This window comes from Strongylocentrotus purpuratus, unplaced genomic scaffold, assembly GCF_000002235.5.
Source record: "Strongylocentrotus purpuratus isolate Spur 01 unplaced genomic scaffold, Spur_5.0 spur5_scaffold_20, whole genome shotgun sequence".
Classification (NCBI taxonomy): Eukaryota; Metazoa; Echinodermata; class Echinoidea; order Camarodonta; family Strongylocentrotidae; genus Strongylocentrotus; species Strongylocentrotus purpuratus.
The window spans coordinates 41,817,814-41,845,400 of NW_022145606.1; the positions used below are offsets into that span (position 1 = coordinate 41,817,814).

General features: G+C 36.5%; 2 long non-coding RNA genes across 2 annotated transcripts; both read right to left on the reverse strand.

Annotated features, from left to right (window-relative positions):
- Nucleotides 1-17,117: 17,117 nt before the first annotated feature.
- Nucleotides 17,118-20,444, reverse strand: LOC105446726. The gene is made up of 4 exons (XR_004065435.1): nt 20,322-20,444; nt 19,076-19,288; nt 18,267-18,365; nt 17,118-17,853 (listed from the first exon to the last, which is right to left on the reverse strand). It is a non-coding gene; the product is annotated as an uncharacterized LOC105446726 (long non-coding RNA).
- A 3,173-nt stretch (nt 20,445-23,617) lies between these two features.
- Nucleotides 23,618-27,396, reverse strand: LOC105441904. The gene is made up of 4 exons (XR_004065655.1): nt 27,069-27,396; nt 25,812-25,908; nt 25,283-25,525; nt 23,618-24,921 (listed from the first exon to the last, which is right to left on the reverse strand). It is a non-coding gene; the product is annotated as an uncharacterized LOC105441904 (long non-coding RNA).
- Nucleotides 27,397-27,587: the final 191 nt, after the last annotated feature.

Consider the following 27,587-nt stretch of genomic DNA (forward strand, 5'->3'; position numbering starts at 1 on the left):
TAAACGAATGATACAAACTCCATATTGAAAATATCTAATTTTCATTATGACTGTGATAAACCATGCACTTCAAAAGAGCAGCCAATTACAAACCTCGGAAAGGGTAGCCATAAAAGGTATTTGCATGTACTTCACCATCCTTGTTTCCATTTTGTTTTATTGTAAGACCTACTTTCTAGAATCAGAAACTATATATATAAAGTTTGTTGTAAGTCAGTGGCGTAGATCCAAAGGGGAGAGGGGGCAAAAATGGCACGTTTTATTTCTCCAATTGTATTGAAAGAGAGAGAGAGAGAGAGAGAGAGAGAGAGAGAGCGAGAAAGAGAGAGCGAGAGAGAGAGAGGGTTGTTGGTTTGCCCAGGGTTCAAATTCAATTTTCGTTCTTTTCAATTTATCGTACATGCAATTGCAATGCGACGGTACTTAAAAATAGTACCACAATATCGTTTATTGTCATCCAAATATTTCAAATAGCATTGAAATGACGATGAATAGGAAAATAATTCATCGTGGGTATTTGTAAGAATATTCTTCTATCTCTCTCTCCGCTAAATCCCCCGAACAGTAGAATCTACAAAGAAGAATCAACCACGTGAAACGAATCATTGTGAGTCCAAGCTGAAAGAGTAAATTGCCACATCATGGTCGTATTAAAGAGTAGCAATGGCGACAGACTGTTGCTAACATTCAGCAACCTTGCCTTTTCTCTAATGACCAGAAAGATATATTTGCCAGTGGATGTGAAATATAGGGCACACTATCTTTAATCAATTACACTGGAAGGTTATCGTAACCACAACCATGTTTTTTAATCAAGTAGCTAAACTTTACCTCTATTTTCTAACTGCAGTTATTGGTTACCAAAAGAATAATTGCTCCATATTCTGCCCCAATTAAGCAACATATTTATGCTTCCGCTTCATTACATAGATATATATATATATCGCTTCCTTCTTCATTCTATTTTCAAAGGTGTTTTTTTATATTATATATCATTTTGTTTATTGTAAGACTGACTGTCTGGAGTAAGCTAGATAATGTTGTGAATTAGTGGCGTAGCTTCAGGGGGAGGGGTGAGGGCACGTCTTTTTCTCAGATTGTACAGCGAGAGAGAGAGAGAGAGAGACAGAGAGACAGAGACAGAGAGACATAGGCAAAGAGAGAGAGAGAGAGAGAGGGGGGGAAGACAGAGAGAGAGAGAGAGAGAGAGAGAGGGGAGGTAGGTGTATGACCCGGGGTTTAAATTCAGTTTCCATTATTGAGACTGGTACTGATGAATTTATCTGCCATGTGATTGCCATTTAACGGTTCCATATTGTAGGGCTGTATAGTGTACTCAAAGCTTACCTTTGAAGCTCACCTTGTCTTCCTAAAAGTTGTACGTTCAATAAGTTGTTTTTAATAATTGGCCTCTTTATTTTTTATAGAATCTGTGTCCGTATTCACCACCAAGTGTGTTCTTCTTAATTAATGAGTGGGTGAGAGCGAGGGTGTGAAAGAATGTTACTGTTAGAGGGAAATTAAAATATCAATTGAGGGGAGAGAGAGAGAGACAGAAGGGCCGGAGACAGAGAGAGAGAGGGAAATAGAATGACTGGATGGATGGCTGAAGGAGGGAGAGATCGGCATTGTGTACCAGTTATTCTGTATGTCAAAACCGCAAGAAATGTAAAAATATGTCATGTATCGAATAGTTATGAAAACGAGTGTCAATATAAAGATATTATCACTACCTCACTGCACTACACAAGGAATCAATTACGCGTGAACCATTCGAAGAGCTATTCTTTTCAGGGGACTTTACCGCTTTTTCTCTTCTTCCACACTAAGGCCATGTAAAAATGGTTCCCAGCTTCTCGCCCCCGCAAGCATTCTTTTGGCGCCCGCCTCCTTCTCTTTGTGGTTTCTCGTTACGTTATGATTTTATTTTAAGATGAAAAATTAATTCGGTGATACCTTAGATGTAGATCTAAAATAATGTTAAGAGAAAAGGCATAGTACTGATGATTTAGATATAATAATAACAATAATAACCTAGGCTTTTATAACGCATTTCTTCTTGAGGGAAAATAACAATGCGCTTTACAATAATAAAACAACATTGCACATATCTACTAATTCATGAACTAAAGACATATCAAAATAGGGACAAGATTATGAAAATAGTCTATTGTGGTATTGGGTTTATAATTTGTTTATTTTTTGTAATATTTTGAAGACTATCTATGAACTACTTAAATATATATTAATTGTTATTATTTGTTATAGTTAAGACTCTGAAGATCTTAATTATTATTGTTTTTCTTTTAAATAACGTTTGATTTTACTAATATTTTTACCCCAAAGAGCTCGATGTAGACAACTAAAAGCACAAGTTAACAGGGAGCCATGGATATTAGTATTAGCGGTAATCTTATCAAAATATCAATTATATTATTTTAAAAAAGAAAGATCAACTCCTCATTTTCGAAATCCGTACGAGAAACTAGGAATCGATTTTACATAGCCTATAATAAATAGACCAGATTCTGTTCGTTGTGAATATTATACCTTTGATCGAGTGCATGCAAGCGCGCTCACCCAACTAATTCACCCACAAGAAAAGAAGGGAAAAAAGGCGTTTATACGGTTGTAGTTCTTAATAAGCTATACCTGTATAGTATTACTACCATAGTGCTACTACACGTCAATATATAGTATTCTATGGTTTCTTAGAGGAAAAAGGACACTTCGTCGCTGTTTTTACGAAGTGACGGTAGTGAAAAAAAATTGCATTCACTTTGCGTTACAATTTTCCTCACTACCGTCACTTCGTGAAAACAGTCTTGTGAGGATGGAAAAGGGGCATTTGTCGGAAAAAGAAGCACCTATTACATTTTAATAGAGGCATTCAACAGTGCTGAAAAGGGGCGTTTATAAAAAGGGGAAAGGTTTCTTATAATAAAAGAAATGGGCCACTTGTCACAAGATGAAAAGTTTTTTATCAGAAATGAAAATTGGCCTCGTGTCAAAATAAAATGGGCTTATATGAGGTGTAAAGGCGTTTTTTGTGAGAAAGGGATGGGGCTATTATTTAAAAGGGAAACTAATTGAAAATGGGTACTAATTATAAAGAAAAGGTGCATTCGTTGAAGAAAAAGAAGCACCTATTATATTTCAATAAGAGCATTTATCGGAGGAGAAAAGGGGCATTTATTGGAAGGGGAAAGGCTCTTTTTTTAAAAGGAATGGGAACACACATCACAAGGACTTAGACACTTATTGAACAAGGGGCTACCTGTCAAAATAAACGGGCCACTTATCAGAGGATTTAAGAAATTGCACTTATTAAAAGGGGAAGGGATACTTCTTACAAGGAAAAGGGGAACTTGAGATAGGACAAAGTGTACGCATTTGGGGGGTAATTGTAAGGGGTATCCCTCCCTCTACCCTGGAATAGCGCCTCTGAAGTAATATAACTCAGCGTCAACAAGTCTAGTTGAACTGAGGACAATAAAAGAAATTTAACAATACCTCACTCGCATGGATGAACAGTATAGAAACGTGTATTCTTGACGGGACGGTATCAATGTTGCGAGGCAGGGGCAGCTGAGGCTTTCAAAGTAGGGGTGCACTGACAAAAAAGGGCACTCATTGCAAAAAGAAAGGGCATCTACAGATTGACTTGGTTTCGAATCCGAGACCTACCGGTTTTGAGGCCACTGCTCTACCACTCAGCCATAACGCATCCCAAACCTTCTTCATTCTTTTCTGTACTGATCTTTTAAAAAAGCGTTTTATACAAACTGTGCAGTCTATCCAAGCACTCTGATCTTGAATGTATTGGTGACAAGAAGGAGAGCTAAAAACTGAAACTTGACCCTGCTAACTAAAGATTTTCTTGAATGACCTCTAGCTTAAAATCTCACCATGTTTAATTGTTGTGGTTATGCGGTAACTGGTCACATGTCTTTTATTTTCTAAAATATAATCGTAGCTTAATATTTCTATGGCGATGAACATAGTAAGTGGGCGCTCGACAATAATCCCTGTTTCGTGCCGTTGATTATAGGACAGTTTGGCCAACCCGGATTGAGTTTGGCTGAATATGATGGAACCTGTTTTATTGGGCTAGCACCGAAAAAAATAGAATATATGCCATTTCGTGACCTACTAAAACTAAGTTGGCCAAATGTTGTGTATAGATGGTTGTAATTCTTTCAAAAGATCTTTTAAACATTGAGAAGTCCCCCTTAATGCGCTTCCGAATAATCAGTTCCTTCACATCCCCCCTCCCCCCCCCCCCCCCGTCCCAATTCTAATTTATATAATGTTGTAGATCCACTCGGCCTCTATGAATAATGATTACATAACTATCATGACCCCATGTCAGTTGTCATCTCTACGCGTTTGGTACCAATAACATTTGTGTACCCATGCGCAGATAGTATTTACGGACTGGAAATGCCCCTCCCCCCCCCCCCCCCATCACACTCTGGATAAACTGTATTTATTACCTCATTACTCAAATGTGGACAAGGGGAGGGGGGAATCCAATCCTCATTTGTAAACGAAAATATGCCAATCTAAATGGCGAAAGTTTGAAATAAATCTAACCCATAATGAAAGAGTTACGACAGTTTGAAATATGATATAGGCCTATATAGGTTTTTTTAAGTCGGCACTTTTGCCAGTGAATTGTGACGTAGATAAGGACAACTGTCTTGATTAATGTGTACAAAACATATATGTTTACTATTTTTCACCCATATGCCCTCTCCCCTGGGCACTGCTAAATATCCATCACAGATAGCCTATTATTACAAATCCTCTGAAAATACAAGATTCCTCTCAGTCATATTTCATTCAACAAATAAATGAATTGTTCGTATTTGTTTGTGTTGGAACGAATAGGAGAATTGTATATCACTACATCACAGTGACATTCCGGTGTGGCCAATTTGAATTTCCCTTAAGTGTAGTGATTACAACTCTTAACATGTTTTAGCTGTGATACTTCACGGACGATAAGAAATGCACCAGTTACACGTTGTCTCCCAGTTATCGACTGCACATATTTTCATGTGGTTTATTACTAAAGCAGCAACAAGGTGGCGCTAGTACAACTGATCCCTTCATAATGAAAGAGTCATCAATAATGTTCTGATATCTGTGATAACATTTATGTTTGCTTTTTTCACAATTTCAGGAATCAAGATCCAGAATGATCACTTGCTACAACCTGGTAACTTAATATTTATATATCTTCTTGTACAGATATCATACATGTAAGTTTTACTGTCGTAGAGTTGTAATGAAACCAATGTTTACTATTTTCTTTTGTATCTTTATGCCTTTGCTTTTTTCCCCTATTTTCCTTTTTCAGAACACATACACATTTGTATTTATAACATTTTTCCTTAAACCACCACGATAAAACAAACATTTGTTTCCAGCTCACATTTTGTTTTTCCTTTTTTTGTATTGCTGTTACACCGCATACAAAACCAACTTTATATCATATTAAAATCATTAAATGAGTAAGATGTGTACTGTATTTGTGTGAATTACCAATGAAGCATTCTACTTCATCTATAGGGCAATCCCCATACATGATACAAGTGTTATCGAACTATAATCAGGTACAACTCGTATACACTCCTAAAATGATCAACTACATATTTTGGTAAAATGCGTATCGATAAAGAATAAAATATTACAAATTAATAATGTTACTTGAGTTTAGTATGCAGCTGTCAAGATAAACATATCGGAATTATCACTTACAAAATCAAAATACTATTAGACACAATTACTTCATCTTTCAAGACTTATATGTATATGTTCTTGAAATCTTTCGTCACACGAACCTATTTACAACACAATAAAATGCTATTCTAGTAGAAATCCAAGGTGTGGTTGTCAAAATAATGATTGATATAACGTGTGCATGTATATACATTAATACATCTAAAGTACATATAACACAAAAGTTGGTTTATAATAAAGAACAACGAGTAGATTATTTTGCTACATCCATTCCATCTCTGATCACGTTATGGTGATATGAAGTACCGACGTAAACCGCATTATTTGTACATTAATACTTCGAGAATATAACGAATAATATAACATAAAACGTAATACAAGGCCATTAACAAATAGATCGTTGTATTATGATATTATCCTAATAAAACGAAACCGTGTAAAATAAGACAAAACCGGATGGCCTGTTACCCGAAAATATACTACATATATTATTTCACGTTCAGTTTCCTTTTCCTTCATCTCTCCCCTGATCGTGTGGGAGGGGGAGGGGGTACTCAGCGTTGAGGGCGTGTAAAATAACATATGTTTAACAATCCACAATAGCTATAAGCATACATTTAATGCAGTATTACAATGTACAAGTATCATGTTTGTACAAATATTTGGGGAAAAGTCCAATTGCAAATTTAAATTAATTTCACAATTCAAAAAGTCTGAAAAGGCAAACCAAATTGTTAACAAATGAATGAATGACGCGTATTCCTAAAACCATATTCAACTTTGGAAACAACCCCAATTCGTATGTTTCCTAAAAATCTCACAACATTTCCCAAACAGCTGGATTTGTATGAATGTACATCGCTGATGATTATTATATGGTGGCCCTGAAGGGACATCGCGAATAGACTAAATCGTGAAAAATATGCGATAAAATTCACGATATCGTCAATTTTATCGCATATTTTTCACGAAGAAATTCACGAAATTGACGATATCGTGAACTTTATCGTGAACTTTTCACGATGAAATTGACGATATCGTGAATTTTATCGTGAAAAGTTCACGATATAAAGTTCACGATATCGTCAATTTTATCGTGTACTCTATCGTGTACTCTATCGTGTACTCTCCTGACGGGCGCTTCGTAAACAAAACCAGCCCTAGCTGGGGCAGACAGAGAGAAGGAAAAAAGGGAAAGGGAAAGAGAAGATAAAAGGAAAGAAAGAATAATAAGAAGAAAAGAGGGAAACGGGGGGGGGGCGAAGGGCTCTTGCCTCCTCCTCACTCCCCCCCCCCCTCCCCGCCAAAAAATAAATCAGAGAGAGAGAGAGAAGGGAAAGGGAAAGAGATGATAAAAGGAAAGAAAGAAGAGGAAGAAGAAGAAAAGAGGAAAACGGGGGAAGGGCGAAGGACTCTTGCCCCCCCCCCCCGCCAAAAAATAAATCAGAGAGAGAGAGAGAAGGGAAAGGAAAAGGGAAAGAGAAGATAAAAGGAAAGAAAGAAGAGGAAGAAGAAGAAAAGAGGGAAACGGGGGCAAAGGGCTTTTGCCTCGTCCCCCCGCCCCCCGCCAAAAAATAAATAAGAGAGAGAGATAGAAGGAAAGGGAAAGAGAAGAAAGAAAGAGAAAAACGAAAAAGAGGGAGAATAGGAAAGAAAGGAAAAGAAAGAAAAGAAAAGAGGCAAGAGCCCTTCGCCCCTGTTTCCCTCTTTTCTTATTCTTTTTCCTCTTCTTTCTTTCCTTTTATATTTTCTTTCCCTCTCCCTTCTTTTTCCCTTTATGGCGGGAGGGGGGGGGGAGGTAAGAGCCTTTCGCCCTTCCCCCGTTTCCCTCTTTCCGTCTTCTTCTTCTTTCTTTCCTTTTATATTTTCTTTCCCTTTCCCTTTCCCTTCTCTCTGTCTCTCTCTCTCTCTCCTATTTATTTGTTGGCGCGGGAGGGGGGAGGAGGCAAGAGCCCCTCTTTTCTTCTTATTCTTCTTCCTTTCTTTTTTTATTCTCTTTCCCTTTCCCCTCTCTCTCTCTCTCTCTCTTATTTATTTTTTGGGCGGGGGGATGTAAGAGCCCTTCGCCCCCGTTTCCCTCTTTTCTTCTTCTTTTTCCTCTTCTTTCTTTCCGTTTATCTTCTCTTTCCCTTTCCCTTTCCCTTCTCTCTCTATCTCTTATTTATTTTTTTGGCGGGGGGTGGGGAGGGAGGAGGCAAGAGCCCTTCGCCCTTCCCCCGTTTCCCTCTTTCCTTCTTATTCCTCTTCTTTCTTTCCTTTTATATTTTCTTTCCCTTTCCCTTCTCTCTCTTATTTATTTTTGGCGGGGGGGGGAGGAGGCAAGAGCCCTTCGCCCTTCCCCTGTTTCCCTCTTATTCCTCTTCTTTCTTTCCCTTTCCCTTCTCTCTCTCTCTATCTCTTATTTATTTTTTTGGCGGGGGGTGGGGAGGGAGGAGGCAAGAGCCCTTCGCCCTTCCCCCGTTTCCCTCTTTCCTTCTTCCTCTTCTTTCTTTCCTTTTATATTTCCTTTCCCTTTCCCTTTCCCTTCTCTCTCTCCTTATTTATTTTTTGGCGGGGGGGGGGGGGGGAGTGGGGAGGAGGCAAGAGCCCTTCGCCCCCCCCCCCCGTTTTCCTCTTTTCTTCTTATTATTCTTTCTTTCCTTTTATCTTCTCTTTCCCTTTCCCTTTTTTCCTTCTCTCTGTCTCCCCCAGCTAGGGCTGGTTTTGTTTACGAAGCGCCCGTCAGGAGAGTACACGATAGAGTACACGATAAAATTGACGATATCGTGAACTTTATATCGTGAACTTTTCACGATAAAATTCACGATATCGTCAATTTCATCGTGAAAATTTCACGATAAAGTTCACGATATCGTCAATTTCGTGAATTTCTTCGTGAAAAATATGCGATAAAATTGACGATATCGTGAATTTTATCGCATATTTTTCACGATTTAGTCTATTCGCGATGTCCCTTCAGGGCCACCATATTATTACACTTGATTCATAAAAAGTGCAAACAACACATTTGTACATAAGTGTTTCTATATCTAAATGTAAAACAACATGCTGCTTTTTAATACATAATTTGAAAAAAACTGTAATAAGGAGTGAAATTATTCCGAGTACGAAAATGAAAATGAGGCATGAGTTATATTCAGTAACATAATTACCATTGAAAATGCATAAAGCTGGTTAACAGGGGCCTACATTATCTAAACATGAAGATGAAATAAATTTAACTTCATTTCTCATGGAAGTTAACATGTTGACTACTGATTTAACATATCCCCCATAGCCTTAATACAGAAACAACAATGGGTTAACACATACAAGGAAGTAGATCAGGTATATCCGGTATTAGCCAATGCAGCATGTCAACTTGACCGGGTAGTGTGTAGTCATCACTGAAGCTCATCCAATGTGAGAAAAACATGATGTCAGGTATAAGGCAATGCACTTTGTCAGCTGCAGCTGCACTGTTGCTCAATCAGTGTGGGTAATGTAGTACTCCTGATCCTCATTACTTTCCTGAACAATAAAAAATAATGAAATTACGATAAGACTAATAATATTCAACGACATAGAAGTGTATTGTTTACATATTAACTGAATTGTATATATACATTATAAAATGTGACCCCCCCCCCCCCTTGGCTGCCAAGTGAAAATGTGATGTGCATAGAAAAACACCATCATGTGTCCAGACCCACACAGTATTTAGATGTTAGTAGATGCCAGGAAAACATCACTTACAGGGGTGGTTCAAAATAACGGAAATGTTGCCTCGCCACTACGCGGCTCGTGGACGATGATATTCCGCATGTTAGTAGGTGCCATGAAAACATCACTTACGTATACGGGGATTCAAAATAGCACCTCAAAAAAAAACCCTCACCGCTACGCGACTCGGACTTCTCATGGACGATGCTCCGCATCGTCATTGGGTCAACCCCCCCCCCCCTTAGCAAAAAGCTAGTTCCGCCCCTCATAGCAATTTTAGGTTCTTAAAGAGCACAAGAGATGTAATGAATAAGAATAAAAGCAATAACCATGCACTTTGTAGGCATTTGCGGTCTTAAACTCAACTATCCCTTCAAAATGAGGAGAACATTTTCGGGAAGCTCTTTCTTGAGTTTGAGTTTGAGTATGAAGTGCACATTCATGGGGTTCAAAGGATAATGAGTTTGATGATGCGCACTTAAGAATATGTAATGGTAGTTTATAAGGGCAATTATTTTAGTGTGAAAGGGCAAACTTTAAAAAACGGCAGTTTTTTAATGAAATTCGGGGCATTGTGCCCCCTACCCCGTCCTTGGCTACACTGCCTTTCATTGTGGTGGTAGAATTAGGTTACTTCATATGATACAACAAGCTGCTAGCACATTCTTTAAAACCAAATATGGTTCTTTAGATGAAGGCAAAAGGGTAAACTTTGTAAGCGACAGTAAGAAATGAAATTCAAAAGGGGATTTTTCAAAGGGCAGTTATTAAAAAGGAAAAGGGACACTTATCAAAAGTAAGATAGGGACCTTATCATATTTGAAGTAAACACGTAATTAGACGTGAAAACAACATTCCTAAGAAGGGAAAGGGGCATTTAGAAAGGAAAAAGAGAACACTTGTCAGAAGGAACAATGGCATATATAGGTAAGAATAGGGATCATCCAATCTCTACGTATACATGTATATTGAACGTTACGACAACATCCCTGAAGAAGCTCTGTTGACCGTATATACTTCGTTCATACGCAATGCACTAGAATGATGTGCTCCCGTGTTGCACCCCGGTATCACCTTGCGAACAAGCTATAACATAGAAATGATCCCGACGAGGACCTTGCGAATCATTCTCTCTGACCAGTAATTAAAATACAGCAGTGCCCTCCTGAAGATTGAGCTCACGAGGCTATATAAGAAGCCACCATTATTATTATTATAACAGTATCTGGTGAGATTGATAAATTTCCATTTGATGTAATTAATATTGTTAGCAGTCTTTACAAATACCCTGCGAAACAAATCTCATTTAATGTCGATAGAAATGGATAAGATTGTATTTAATACATGTGTTTATCTAATAATATTTCTTCATCTCACCCTCAATAGTCACACTTGAAGCGCTTAATACAACATTTATAATGGCTTATACACTGTAATTATTATTAGCCCGGTCATTGAATTCAACCTTGGTAGTCATTCGATTACGGTTAGCCTCCCTTTTTTTCTCGCGATGTCATTTATTTTGAGTAAACATAGCTTTGTAGTTGTAATTTTTTTAATGAAATCTCATTATTTGATAAATTATTGCATCAGATTCTGTGTGCGTGCGTATCATTAACATTAATGACTGGCGCATGACGTATAGGTTTCTTGCAGCGGTAGTTAGGAAAGAGCCTTGCCCCCCCCCCCCCCCCCCCCCCCCCCATAAAAAAATGAGAGAGAAGGAAGGTAAGGGAAAAAATAAAGAAAAGAGTAGATAAAGAAAGGAAAAAAAAGGAAAAACAAAAGAATAGAAGGGGGATATCAGTTGCAATTTTCCCGCCAACAAGTTATGGATCGGGGGGGGGGGGGAGGCAAAAGGCACTTGCCTCTCCCACCCCCCCCCCCCCCCCCCGCCAAACAAAAGAGAGAAGGAAGGGAAAGGGAAAGATGAGAGCTAAAAGGGAAAAAAAACAAAGAGGAAGAAGAAAAGAAAGGGGTGAAAGGTAGGGGAGATCAGTTCCGATTTTCCCGCCATCAAGGTGTAGATCCGGGGGGGGGGGGGGGGGGGGGGGGGGGGTTATCGGGTTTATTTCTGTTTTCGATACCGGTGATTTACAAATGTTCCTGAAATTACTTTTTAGTCATTTATACTTTTGTAGACGTTTGTTGGAACATGGCAAATTCTTAAATTTACAGTCACGCAAGAAATTTGCTTATTTAGGGGCCTACATTTCAGGGCCCGCAGAACGGTGGGGATCAGAGGCCTTAAGCCCTAAGACGGACCCCTGGATGCACATTTGACCGTATTTTATTGCCTAAATATATATGAGCTTCCGGGGGCTCCACCCCTTGGACCCCGCCAATTTATGCTACACTCTACCTGATCGTAAATAGTTACCCCCACCCACTTTGAAAAACTATCAGCGGGGTCTGCATGTAAGAGTGGGTGATGCGGAGAAGTAGTTATATGAGTTGCAGTCGAATCGTATCGCAGAAATACATCATGTCCCCAATCTTTCTTACTTCTAACTTTTCTCAACCCCTTCCCTTTCTTCCCTCCCCCATCTCGCTCACCCTCTCTCTTCCCCTCTATTTCCCTTTTATTTCTATACCTCTCACTTTTCCTCTGTATCCTTCTAAATCTCATCATATTCCTCTGCTAGTTTTCTCCTCCCCCTGTCCCCTTTCTGTTTTTCCTCTCCTCCTCCCCTCCTTCTCCCCATTTATCTTCTTAACTCTAATTCAATGTTACATTACTTGAACAATTCATGTTACATTAATGTATCTTGTTTATATATTCTTTGTACGTAGCAAAATTATGAATGAAAAATAACATAGCAAACTATTTATTCCTATGATATACCAATACTTCTTACCTACATTTTTTCTCTCTCTTTCCCTCTCTCTCTCTCTCTCTCTCTCTCTCTCGCTCGCTCGCTCCAGATTCTTCTCCCTTGTCGTTTTCTCCTTTGTCTCATTATATTCCTTTGCTTGTTTCCCTCTTTCCGCTTCTAATATTCCTGTTCTTCCTTCAACCTATTATGTTCATTTCATTCCTATTCAGTATTCAAAAACTGTTGCAATACCTCGCCTGTTATATACATTATATTCCGTGTAAAGACAGATATGTAATGTATAACAGCTATGACCAATGAATTAACCTATAGTGTACATACCCTCTCCTATCAACCCTCTTCTACCTAACTCTTTTCCTTTCTCGGTCACTCTGCTTAGTTCTGTTATCTGCTCTTCTACTAATATCTTCTCTCCTTTACCTTTCGCTGCTTCTCTTTCTCATTAATGCTGAATAATTTGCATGGTCAATATATATATATATATATACATATATATTTATATACTTAGATTTGGTCTATACCTCCGTACAGTGCTCAATGCTTATGGGCAGAGCAAAATATATATTGGATAAGGCAGACTAATGGAGCATGGTTGCAACTCCGAGTTTCACGCCTTGCGAGCGATCATCAGGCAACTGATAGCATGATTACTCTACAATCTACAATACGTATTGTAGATTGTAGAGTAATCATGCTATCAGTTGCCTGATGATCATGCTATCAGTTGCCTGATGATCGCTCGCAAGGCGTGAAACTTGGAGTTGCAACCATGCTCCATTAGTCTGCCTTATCCAATATATATATATATATATATATATATATATATATATATGTATATATATATATATATATATATATCCTTTTGACACTTTGCATACATTTGTTTGTAAACACGTGCATGACTGCTATTGTTATCCATGTCAAGTTAGTTATATGATTAAGATTATGGTATGTTCTCAATAAACCTCAATCATTCAGTTGTTTAAAAAAGGCATACATTACAGATGAAAATGGGCAGTTATAAAAACGGGAAAGAGGAATTCATAAGAAAGGAAAAGGTTCATTTGTCAAAGTAAAAGGCACCTTGCAAATTTGACGAGGGGGACATAATAAAAGGAGAAGGGACATTTTAAAAAAGAAGAGCGGCACAATGCAAATTAACACTTTTCTCCCGTAAAAGGAAGCACTTCTGGTGTACTTGAAAGAAATATGGGCATTTTGCCCCCTCCCATTGAGCGCCGACTTTGTTGCAGATAAAGAACGCCCCACATAGAGAGAAAGAGTCAAACGGAGAGCAAAATGGCGGAGGGGGCAATATTCAAAAACATAAAACATTAAACTCAGAAATAACTATGGTAGAATTAAGAAATGGTTTAAGAATGGTAGCACAACTGAAAATAACAATTAAATGGAAAAGATTTAAAAATGAAAATGAACCACAAAAAAAAAAAAATAAGGTTAAGTGAATGAGCTCATGGTATAACGATAGTGGCAGCCCCCCCCCCCCCCCTCCCCCCCGAAAAAAGAGCCAGCAATGAAGTGATTAAAGAAATAACCAATCTCAATTTCATGCAAGGAATAAAGATAATAAATCATACTGAAAGTCGTACCACCGAAACAACACCGAAAACAAAGATAATATTTGATAACATGTTGAAGTGCAAATCTAGACAGAAGAAACAAAGTGAAGTTCGTGTACAAATATCATAGGAACACATGGGAGAGAAGAATTATGAATTAAGTCATTTAGCAACGTTTCGATATTCTGTTGAGCATTTGGTGTCTAGGAAATGGGATAACAATCATCAACAACAATAAAGACAGAGATCCGGGACAGAGACAAAAGAATCTGATACGAGAACTCAAAAGAAAAAGAAAAAGTTTGAAAAACTTATGAAGCAGAAGGAAATAATTTTGCAGAAAAAATATAACAGAAATGAATTGTTAACAAATAAAATAGGCCTAAACATGTAAATAAATTTAGAAATTAGATATCAAAAATGACAATACTGAACAATATTAGCATCAAAGCGATTGTTATACAGATGTAAATGAGAAATAGTGAAAGTGTACAGTGCATACAATATGGAGCAATACTTACATGGCTAAGCCACACATAGAGGCTGCCTATTGGTGATGCTTGTTCAAGACCTTTGAGATGGGATTCCAGTCTGCCGCCCTCTCTTGTTCCACAGTCGATTAACCTATGTTCAGAAAACAGAGTGATAAAGGTTTTATGTACGTTGGCTGTTAGAGTACAGAGACAGAATCAGAAAGAGAATGAGAGAGAAAGAGAGAGCGATTAAAAAAAGGGGGGGGGGTAGGTAGAGAAAGAGAGAGAGGGGAAAATATATAGTAGAGAGACATACAAGGAACAAAGAAATTAAGAAATAGAAACAGACAGATAATGCGTAAACTAAGCTACTATTAGCATTTTCATGTTGGGATTTATAAAGTGTGTCCCAGAAAAAAACGAAACCGAGAAATATCGACGTTTTATCATAACTTAATCAAAATTATAATTAATAAATGACACATATTTGTAAAGCTTAGATCCTCCTCCATTTCGTTGACGATCAGCCATGCATCAAGTCTTTCGTCTTATTTGTGCATGGCTGATCGTCAACGAAACGGAGTTAAGTCTTTTATCAAATCTGTTTATTGCTACGGCAGGCAGCCAGTGAAAAGGAACTCGTTTAATCAAATTATGGAAATGCAAGCATTACTTAAACAAACAGAACTTTGTTATTCCTGGCTCATTTTTTCCTGATGGAAGTGTCATATGAAAGGAAAGAAAATGAAATTCCCAGAAATGTGATTTTCTCTTTGAAATTCAGATACCGCCCGCCAAAAGGCTTTTTGGTTTCCTCTCTTCAAATTGTTTTCAATCACTCATGAGTGAAATATGCATATGAGTTGCATCAAATGAAAGAGGAGGATCGAAGTTTTACAAATATGTGTCATTTATTAATTGTAATTTTGATTAAGTTATAATAAAACACCGATAATTCTCGGTTTCATTTTTTCTGGGACGCACTGTATATCTGATTTGTTTTCTTCCCATGAACGATTTAATACCTATTTCAACGTTGTTCAATTTCCTCTGTATTTTTAACATAAAATTTGTACAGGGCCTCTCAGAAATCACATTTAATACTGAGAGAGTAACCCTGTTCAAAAGAAAACGGAAGAAAAAAATATCCTACTATTAATCCGATATGTTCAGCATTGACTTGCTTGAAAGGCGTGAATGACGGCTAACTTCAATTAGGTTATGTATCGGAAAATGGAGAATTCTGTACAAACATAATCGCCAATTAGGGACAATTAATTACCATATTTATTTATATTTGTGCCCTTACTCTATTCATATAATCTCTCTCCCACCCCCACCCCCACCCCCATTAACACACAACCACACTCCCATTTCAACTCGTTTCATCCCCCCCCCCCCACAAAAAAAGGAAACTAGAAAAGAAAAAGGGAACAAAGGAATAAATGAATAAAGTAAAACTATATAAAAGCTTTGCTAGGTTATTTGAATACTCCCCATCAAACAAACACACCATCACTAAATCACATCAATTCATGCTAACTACCATGCGTTAGCGTCCAATCTCATCCATTCATTCTTTTCCCCAACTCCATTTTTTCTTTTTAAATGTAAAACAGTACATTGCTTAAATAGAAAATATAATTCACACAGATTTTTCAGGCTTTAAAGTATAATCGTTTTTATTTTGCTTGAATGCACGAAAATCTACACTTTGTATATGTTGAGCAATAGCAAATTAATTCAAGGGATACAATAAAAACATTTTCAATGACACAAATGAAAGTACTGCTATTGAAGTACAGTGTCACGTGAGTGACTTTCTTTTAATTATTTACACTGCTACCTCATCAGAAAACCACACCAGAACACAATTGTATAAGTTTAAATAAAGGTTTAATATTCAGCCAACAAATCGTGGCGTCAAAAAAAATCAACAGCACATAAACAATTTAATGGAACATAACTTTGTAACAGTGCAGCTCCCATCTCGTGAGTCCCTCCTGGTCCTGGTCGCTTGGCCAGTCTCTAGACTGCGTAGAATCCCCGCCGACTTGACAGCTTATCTCGCCCAGACGTAAAAAGTCTTTCTCAAGAATAATGTTTCTGCCACTAAATAAAACTACCTCGTGCATTAAACGTCTGCACCGTAGCACTGACTTGAAGGGTTCTGCCCATCATTCTACAGCAACTTCCCTTTACCCTTTCTTTGCCAGGTCCTTCACATTCAAAACCTCCTTGGTATCCAGCTATTTCTATTTCTCTCTACATTAAATAGCCAACCCAAAATCATGCATATCAAAACCCCCATATACTGTGTGTGTTAAATGTAAATGTATGCAATAATGCATCCTACGCTTGGCTACCTCTAATTGACCTTAGAGTAGTACATTTCCTTTGAGTAGTACATTTCCCTTCTCGCCTGGAAAAAATCCTTTCATGACATACAGCCAGTTGTAAGCCATTGCAGCTAATAAATGCCACTGTCTTCTCGGTGTAATTTGATGGAGATTAAAGGAATAACATGTGTGCTAAAGATTGGTCTTACCTATATGGTTGTTAATCTAAGGCATATACACATTCTCATGTGAGGTCATGCAGTTTGTAAAAATGTGTTTTCATGATACACCAGTTTGTCTTTATGAAGTTAATTATAGATTTTCTCAATCAGATTTGAACATTTTCTAAGGACAATACTAATCCGAGTTGATATATCATTTCCTGCTGGAAAAAAAATCTGTTTTCACTGCAATTATAATATTAAGTTGTTTCTTTTGAATTTGTTCTTTGGCAATTGATAAGAATATACAATTGAGATATCGACAGGTAATTATCAACACATGGTCATGCCAACAGAACCTCTAGGAACAGTTCTAAACGGGCCCTCAAATTGGTCCACTGCTGCTTAGATTAATTTGCCTCTTTGGAATTTCCAATTTGATATTTTAAGATTCATCACCATGAACGGATTTGTCTAAGTAAAGTAAGTTTAAAAACAGTAAACCTCCATGACAGAATCATAGATTTTAAATTCAGCAACAACCCTTTAATAACAACATATTTCTCGAAAGTGCAGGCTGAAATAGCAGCGCTAACTTTATATGGATAATGACTGTAGTTTTATCCTTCAACTATAACTAGTATTTTGCTCTTTCTTCTGCAAGATTATGACATTCTATTTAAATAATAGAATTCTTGGGAGTATCATTGAAAATCTTATTTCCTTTAGACCTTACTTGATGAATTCTTATGAAACCAGTAATCTCATACTCATGGCAAACTGATGGCAAACTGATGGTACCTTGACTGAAGCATATTTAATACCTTCAGATGAATTAATTTGAAAATCTGTTTCAATGGAAGTCGTAGTTGAAAAAAGCGACATGTCCACGAACTGTTTAGCATTATGGTCCCTCTTGCTTAGAGCTGGAAAGGGAGCTTGTATCTGTAGGCTGGCTGATGTTCCACATGAAGCATAATGTTGCAGGGAATTCAGGCTCTGCAGTCTAGAATCTGGAATAAACAGTTATGCAATAAAACAATTAATAACTACTAGTGTAATTGTTCAATCTTTCTACAACTTTTGTATTTCTGATCATGTCAATTTCTTTGATTGGAAATGAATAAAGTAGAATGATATAAAACATTCTTTGAAAATATTGATACAAAAGCAGTTCAAGTTAAGAAAAAATAATAAATAATTTATTTTTAGGCTTTGGAAAAGAAAAATCTCATAACCATTTGTGTATGTTTTATACAATAGATTGGGTAAGATCTGAATTAGATCTCTAACAAGGACTATGGAAACTGTACTTACTCTTTCGTTTTTTTTTTCTCTTTCATTACTGTAGGGACATGGCAATGATGACAGGCACAAAACATACTAATACGATCAATTATGTTTACCGGTAAACTGAAACCCTTACCTTTTCAACTTGAAGAGATGAATAAGACCTTAGGTATGAAAGTCCAGGTGCCATGAGTTTTGCAGTTTATGTAGATGCTACAGCTCTTTACTTTGCAACCTAAGATTTAAAACGGAGAGTGCAATTATATTTCTCAGAAAGATAGTTGTCACTTTACCTAATCTAATGTGTTCAACTAAACAAAAGCATATTTCCATCAGTGATTCTAATTGTAATTAAAATATTTTTGGTCCAACCCATTATATGTCAAGGTGAACTCGTGTAATGTGGAAACTTTTCTTTTTGATACACAGTTTGGACTTATCTTGCTTTTGACTATGATCCCAAACATTTCTTTAAAATCTTGATCTTGAACTAGAGCTTTTATTTGTAATATCAAACTACAACAGTCAAATCTTAATCATGGTTACTCTGATCTGAAACCGAACCCTATTGTACAGGGATTGATTAAAACTACCCTCTGGGGAATAGAAGGAAAAGAGATACAATGGTATATAACAAAGATAGCAGCTTACATCATGCATATGTTCATTAGAGTTTGTTCAATCACATCTTTAAACTCTCACTGTTGCCCTATTCTATGCACAATTGATCAGAATCTGGCTGATCAAGTATCTATGTTTTTGACCTGTCATGGTTGGCTTCCTATTAGATTAAGAACACAACACTTTCAGTTTGTTATTGTAAAATCCAATATTCGGTATCTAAACCCTTTATCATAAATGAATATAAAAGACTATAAACTGAACAAAAAGTTAGTTCTTTATTTCTATGTAGGTTTAGAACATGAAGAAGAAAAAGAACCTCACCCTTATTTCATGTCGGTGTTCAAACTTTGCTAAGATAATCACATCAAAAGGCCACTTAGTATGGTAGGATCTTGCAGTGCACCTTGAACCAGATTACATTATGCAGATCCATATCCTTTCCTCGGGGCAGAGGTAGGATGAGAGACGTTGAAGACTATAGAGGTCTATTTCTTGGATATGACTCAAGAGTCCATGTCCACTCCATCTCTGACTCTAAAAGAAAAAAGAAATGAAGAAAAACAAAATATAGAGCTCAATACATGAGCCTACCACTGTACATAACATTTTACATCTAGTCTAAAATCTAACTTGTTACAGTTAGATGTAGACAAGATCTAACTCCTGTTAATTTAGATCTCACACAAATACAAGTAGAATCTAGTCTAGATCTAGGACTAAGGGACTAGATCTAACTCTAAGTTCTGATGTATCTTAGTTAGTCCTGCACAAAAGGTGCAGTGTAGAGACTAGGTCTACATATTTCTACCCTATATCTAATATCTAGCAATATCATGTAGACCCTAGACTAAATCTATATTAAGATCTTATTCTTAATCTTAATCAAGATCTAACTTGGTCTTGGGTCTGAAACTGTGAATACCAATTTTCTTTCATAAAATGTTAACGTTAACACAATGACCTGTTAACTGGTTATCATCATAAAACAAAGGCCACCGCACTGCCTACTGGCAAAAAACAAAACAAAGTAGGCTAGACCTAGAGTCTAGATTTGGAATCTAAGTTCTTACTAAATCTAGACTAGATCTAGATCTAGAGTCTAGATAGATCTAGACCTATAGACTAAGTTCTATAGGCCTAGCCTAAATCTCAGTTATAAGCACTGCCACTAAATTTATCAGCAACCATACAACGCGATGACTTATAAAGCCGTGGTTGACTTATTTGTTATCAAATGCAAGAATAAACTATATTTCTTGATGAATTTGGACCTGTCCTAACCAAATAATCAACGTCATTAGACAAGTACTAGGGAGTAGGGGCCTAGAGTTGGACATGCATGAATTTATATGAATGGGACGGAAATGCATGAACCGGTGCAATTCGTCAATCTTATTCTTACTTAGATTATCTAGCTCAGTTGGGAAATGCTAACGTTAGACCCTATTATTGATATTTTTTTCAAAATATCGTTTGGTTAAAAATGAGAAGAATACTTTCCTTCCACCAAAATAACAATTTGTTTTCAACAGAATGAATATTTTAGAAGAAAATGAAATTAACTCACTTTTTGAGGACCTCTCTTGCAGTAGTTTAGCGACGCATTTTTGTGGTTGCCCTAAGTAACATCGACTAGCCTTGATCACAGAGCCCTTTACATTTAACCTAAAATTTATCAAGATCGATTCTAAATTTTATTCGATGAAACAGCTCACGTACATCAGTTTTAAGCCAAAAGTGAATTTCAAAGATATTTTAAATCGAAATTAATTTTAGATCAGTGATGAATCAACCTCCGGGGGGGGGGGGGGGGGGGGAGTCGTGAAAACTAGTCATTTCCCCTAGTTTGGCATTGTTTAAGCTTCACAAATTATAAGTTGAATTATGGGCCAGAATTTTAAAATGATAATAATGATAATTGTAATAATTATAATAGTAATTATAATAATAATTAATTTTATAAGGATATGTTTCTGAACCCTGTGTTATCTCTAATATTGTTGTATCTCTGAAGATAAGATAAAGTTGGTATTGGGCAAAAAATATTGCCGCCATTATATCACCACGAAAGATACAACAACCCCCTACCTGTTGTAAATATTGTTGTAAATACCATGCAAGATAAGATAAGATAAAAGATACAACAACTTTCAGAATACCAATTATCTCGGCATATTATCTCCCGTGCGCATATGCAAATGAGGATTAAATGCCTCTTTATCAATAATACGCACAATTACAATCGCACCAACTTAGAGCGCAGGCGCGGCCAATAAGATGCCGAGAGAAAAGATACAACAAAAGATAACACAAACGTTACAACAATGTTCAAAATACCGCCCTGAAGTCAACATGAGCCCCGGGACATGGACTTACATTAATTTAGTAATACATTCAACTGCATATTACAATTTTGGATTTTCAATACAGGCATTGTTCTATTCATTGCTACTTACAAATTATAAAATAACATATCAAAAGCCATTCTAACTGCCAGTCAAAAACTTGAAAGTTACACCTACGTTTTAACATTTGTATCCCTTCACGCATTCGTAGCATTATGCTTTACTACTGCAGAGTAACTAAATATAATCATCTAGTAGGATTTGAATTTATTTTATACTAGATTTGAACAAGAACCTACCACAGCTGTGACATCATCTTCACCCGTCTGCAGCACTCGATGAGGTAAACCAAGTCATCTTCGTCTGTGCACTTCACCCATATCAGATGTAGCAGCTGCAGGTCCTTGGCTTGTTCTCTGATCAGTACACCCAACCCTCTCATCGTCTCTCTCGATACACTCTGCTTCTCTGATGGGAGTGATGGCGGTGCTGTAAGCTTGATGCGTGTGAGCTGCTGTCCTCCGGTCCGACGAAGACAAGCCGTGATCTGAGGTATGTCTCTCTCTGCATCATCGATAGTGATATCGATATCTCTCAAGCCAGGTAGCGATGAGAGCAGACCTTCGTAGCTTTGTGACGTCACTCTCTTGGCTGATAGCTTTGTGACTGGTGGAAGCTCGGGAGGAGATGGAGGGAAACTGAGAGAGGAGTCTGAGATGGTGAGAATACGTAGCTCCGAAAATGATCCCAGGCAGGACCATAGTCCGCTCGTCACGTCAGTAGTTAAAGTAGATCCCTCGAACATGACAGTCATTACCTAGTGTTAAGATAGAAAGATAGAGAGAGTAAAAGAAAGAATTAAAGACAGATTGTACGAATAAAATAACATTAATTCGTCCCTGTTTTCACGAAGTGACGGTAGAGCGCGCAACTAAAAGAAAGTTAGTTTTGAATAAATCGCTTTCAAAGTTTCAAACCATAATCTCAACCTCTTTAATGTATCAAAGGCAAATAAATTTTATATCCTGGGATAGAAAATATCTTAATGTTTAGTTCTATGTTTAAATATTTCCATAATTTCTTATATTTTGGGGGGAAATGAGCTGTAAACATTACCGTCACTTCGTGAAAACACGAAATTCAAGGACGCGCTGTGATTTTGTTTTCACGAAGTGACGGTACGTAGCCGCGCGCGTAAAACATATGGGATTTTTCTCTCGTGAATGGAATTCCCGAAATGGACACTAAATACGGCAAAACGTTTTGTTTAATTGATGTACAGATAAAATAATTCAAACTGTGAGAAAGAGTACATTTTCCTCTTTCTGTAGCTGCTTTTTCATTTCTCTGTGTGAACTGTTAACACAACCGTCATTTCGTGAAAACACAAATTGCATAGAACGCTTTGATTTTGTTTTCACGAAGTGACGGTACGTAGCCGCGCGCGTAAAACGTATGGGACTTTTCCCTTGTGGATGGAATTCTCGAAATGGACACTAAAAACGGCATTATGTTTTATTTAATTGATGTACAGATAAAATAATGCGAACTGAGAGATAGAGTACATCTTCCTCGTTTGGTAGCTATTTTTTTTTTATTGATAAGAATAAACTGAATGTCTCTGTATGAACTTTTAACTTAACCGTCATTTCGTGAAAACACAAATCACGCAGAACGCTTGTATTTTGTTTTCACGAAGTGACGGCTCGTAGCCGAGCGCGTATAAAACATATGGGATTTTTATTGTGTGAAGCAATTTCATGAGATAGACACTGAAATACGGCAAAATTACTTGTTTAATATATGTATGGATAAAATAAGAGCACCTTTTCTTCTTTGTATAATTATGATGTTAGATGTATGATGTCAGTTTTTGTTCACGAAGCTACGGCTCACAATAAATTAACTATCAATAGCACAGATGGATATTGGCACTAAGTGCTTTTAAAATGATTAATAAGCTATTCTCTTTAATCTTAAGCTAAAAATGGATATGTATTTAATATTATTTAAGGTTTAATTATCAGGTACATTGTATGTATCGGGACTAAAGATTGCACTAAAGTTACTATATACTTTCCACTTAAGAACACTTCAAGTAGTCTCCCCCTCTCCCCCCCCCCCCCTCTCTCTCTCTCTCTCTCTCTCTCTCTCTCTTTACCCCCTCCATCTCCCCTTAATATCACACAAATTCTGACATTTCTTGTTGAAATTCATGCGAGTGATATCAGGGCTTTTGCTACTCTATTACTATGAGGAATTTCTAAAATTTTAGAGAGGGGCCTAGCTAAATATATTTTTTCAGATAGGAAATAAAGCAAATATGTTAAGAAATATTTTTGAATGAAGGAAAAAGATTCAGTATTGATAATTGACCATAATTTGTAGTTAACTACTCAACTCTGCAATATAAACACAGAAAATGAATTTTGACTGAGCAGTTTTAATTAAAACATTTGGAACCAGAACAGCAAGTGGAAAATGGAGCATAAATTCAAAACTATTAAATAATTCATACCAAACATATCATCATCAATTATCATCAATACTGTATTGCATTTTAAAATGTACATTTAGGGTTTTGTGGAAAAGACTCATCAGTTATACATCCACGGAATACGAAGGTTATTTCATTCATTATACAGTACTTGTAAATATGCTAAAATGTCTTTATCTAATTCTTTATATAGGACTTGGTTATCATGTTTATTCAGCAATCGTAGCGAGTAAATGCCACATGTGACATACAAAATGCTCGACAAACATGTACTACATGTATCATGAAGTTTTTCAATGGGAAAAATGACTAATATAATCATCATCGTTACTTTTTGTTCATCACTGTTTTTCATAAATATCTTTTGAGTAGAGTATCAGAACCAAGTCAGTTTACACAATCTCTTTCTAAGGTATTTCAATGAAATTTAGTACACAGTCTCAAACGCTACAAAGTTTACCAATGCTTAAAGGTTGTCTTCACCCAGGTAAACACGTAATCTCTGACTAAACTATTATCAGCTAAACAATGCATGATAAACATGGAAATATCAATTTGACTAAACAATTTCATTTCTCATCAAACAGCAACATTATATTGTATGATCATTATAGGATAGTTTGAAGTACCAAATACAATTATGATGAGAATGACTATAGAAGTAATAAATTAAAACATTAAATGTGAACTAGTAACATTGTGTTTTGAGAGAAAAACCAATTGTTGAAATGTAACTTATATTCATGTTCTAAGGAAGGCATCAACCCCTGTGAATACAAACATTTAAAGAAAATGGATAAACAAATTCTTCAACACAAAGATACAATATGAGGATTCATGGAACTGGAATCGAAAACTCTAATATGCATTACTGATCGAGGTAGGTATACCTGATAAATAGCAGTTCTGAGCTATACATTTGAATATTAAAGATTTATGTTTGCAGGATTTCATTACAATACTGTAACAGAAAACTGACACCTGTACGACCATTCAGTTAATTGTTTCAGAACTCATGGAAAATGTTACCAGTTTGCTTTAAATCAATTCATTGATTTTATAATCAATCCATTTCATTGTAATTACTAGTACACACAATTACAATTATGAGTGGAGTTTGCTTTATTTATGATATTCAAAATGTTTAAAATCAAACAGTATAAAAGAGAGATTGAGGTATTGAAACATTGAAGCATTGCCAAAACGATCAATGTAATTGATTCTAGTTTCTCAAGCATGCCCTTCAACACAAGTCCTTCAAGTTTCTTCACACATAATGTCATCCAAGCGATAGTGGTTGAAGCAGAGAAGATCCTTGATCTAGACTGCTTGAAAGTAAAAGGAAATAAGAGAAAGAAAAATCATAATAAAAAAAGTCCAAGTCAAAATCAATAAAAAATCATTATCAGAATTTCAATTATGAAAGGGAAACTTTACAGTGCATTATGATTGGGCAAAATTATTATGTGTAGTTTTGGTACCCAATTTTAGAGAGTCTCTTAATAAATTAAATACTTTATGTGGTATCACCTTAGTATTGGAATTTTTTTATAAGGATTTAAAAAAATTAATGCTGACCTCAATAGGACCACTCATTCCCTTAACTAAGAGACCTAAGCATTAAAAACAATTAAGAATATCTTAAATTTTAACTATTGGGAAACAATCAAGAAGGAAAAAAGATACCTTTTGACTCGCTCACAAGCATAGACAATGGGTCATCATCAGAATCGCAATCGGAGACGTCAGGAGACTTTAAGGGTCACCATGCCAAGTCACACAGGCAGCTCTAACTGTGTTCGGTGAATTGCTTCAACGGTTCCATACCGCTCTCACTCTTAGGTCACTATGCCGAGTCACATCTGCAGCTCTGTGTTCAGTGAATTATCAAGTACCCATCTTACCAGCATGTCGGTCCCTGTATCCAATCTAATTTTGTAGAATGAAAGAAATAATTACAAGTTATTTTGATTTCATTTTTTTGCAAGCAGAGGTAAGGAAATGAATCCAATATTATCTTTTGTACATCAAATTAATTAATAGGCATAACTGACCCCAAACAGAAGTTTTCAATTGCCCCTATTACCCCAAAATAGAATTTTCCAATTGCCCCTACCAAACAACAACTACCCCTATGCACATAAGCAGTGAGTGTGCTTTAGTACTTTGCTGCTAAAGTGTGATTTTCTTGAACAGATCATGAAACTATTCTCACCTGGATTTGTGTCTGGCCTGTGGCATTCTTGAAAAGTAGATGTACTTTCCCAGTGCTTCCTTCGTATAAGTGCAAATTGTATCTACTGCATCTGAAACTAAGTGAAAGCAAAAACATCATCATAATTTCATTACCACTGAAGTGTAGGTAGTGAGACATGTACATCATCTGGTATGGTGCTTGCTTGGAAAATTCTTTAAAACACGAAGTGGAGTTGGGCAACATTTGCTGGTATCAAGAACAATTGTTTAAAATAATTTTTGTATAGGGTGAGGGACCAAGGGTACTAAAGTAAAGTGCTGCCTTTGAATATAACAGACACAGAGTACAGATAACGAGAGAAACTAAGCTAAACATGTGGACATTGTTCCCCAAAAGGTAGACTACTCATGATTACTTCAGTCTAAAAACAAAAGTATTCCTTTTTCGGATGGTGCCATTTATTCATTTTCAGGGCAGGACCGTATCTAATTTTCAATTTTTAATTAAATGTTCATCCATGTCCTTCTTTGCTTGAAAGGCAAATCATTGAATTCCCTAACACTAACAGTTAACCAGGAGGGGCTACATCCCAGGCCAGGTCATCTCAGCTCAGCATGATGATAATTTTCATAACTCCCTTTGCCCTTGGCCATGTTGATGTTGGCCTTGGGCTTGGAGCCCTGAAATTTCTTAAACCCCAGGCACGCGCGCCTTACAAGAAAGGTCTCAGTCTTGTCGAGATCCTGATCTACTCACCTCTAGATTCTAGATTGATGAGTAGTGGCTGACATAAACTGATAATTATAAAATGATGATCTAGAGTAACTAGAGTTCTAGACTCTAAATCAAATTTATAATTAGCTAAATAGTAAATTACTGAAAAAATAAAAGTAAAACTCTAGTCTCTAGAGTCTAGATCTACTCTCTAACTTTCTGTAAAACTTTGTTCAAATTTATAACTTAAGCAGATATAAAAAGAACCTTATAGCATTAATATTTGGTGTGGAGCAAAATAAGAAAGACTCTCCACTTAAGTTATTTAGTCTAGATGCATATTTGTTAAGTCTAAGTTGATCTTTTTAGTTTTGGATCACATGATACTTCACTCCTTTATTCACTTACATGAAAATAAGTATATGGGGCGAAATGTGGAACGGCGGTGTATTTTTCACACATTTCTGTGCTCATGGACATATTTATGGCTTACAAAGAATCAGAATGAATCAAAAGAGCGTACCACATTAATTTACCCTAAAAAAATGTTTAAAAACTCACCTTTTCATGGTCTGTGACTGTTCCAAACTGCGAAATTTTCACTACCGTCACTTCGTGAAAATATTAAAAGCAGGAAAAGAGCAAACGATGTTTTCACGAATTGACGGCTGTTAAGCGCGTACTTGGCCGTCACTTCGTGAAAACAGAAAATCCTTTTGCTATGCATTTTCTTGTTTACGTCATCGTCATAGTGACATAATTAGACATTATTATGATCTGAAATTTTGTGAGGTTCAAGATGTTAGTGAATGATGTCCAAAAATGCAAAAAAATCAAAAGTGAAAATGTATGCGATTTTCCTCACTACCGTCACTTCGTGAAAACAGGGACGAATTAGTTGATCTCTTGATTTTTGCGGTAATCATTAAAACAAGCAGACTGTAGCCTGATCTTATCTCATAATATTACCTGGTGAGTAATGGGAGCTCCCTCCCTTACTCATTTACATTAAAGTAACACATTTATTATTTTCCATGTTGAATAAACAGCTCCTTTGTTTTACATAGGCTACATGCTTAT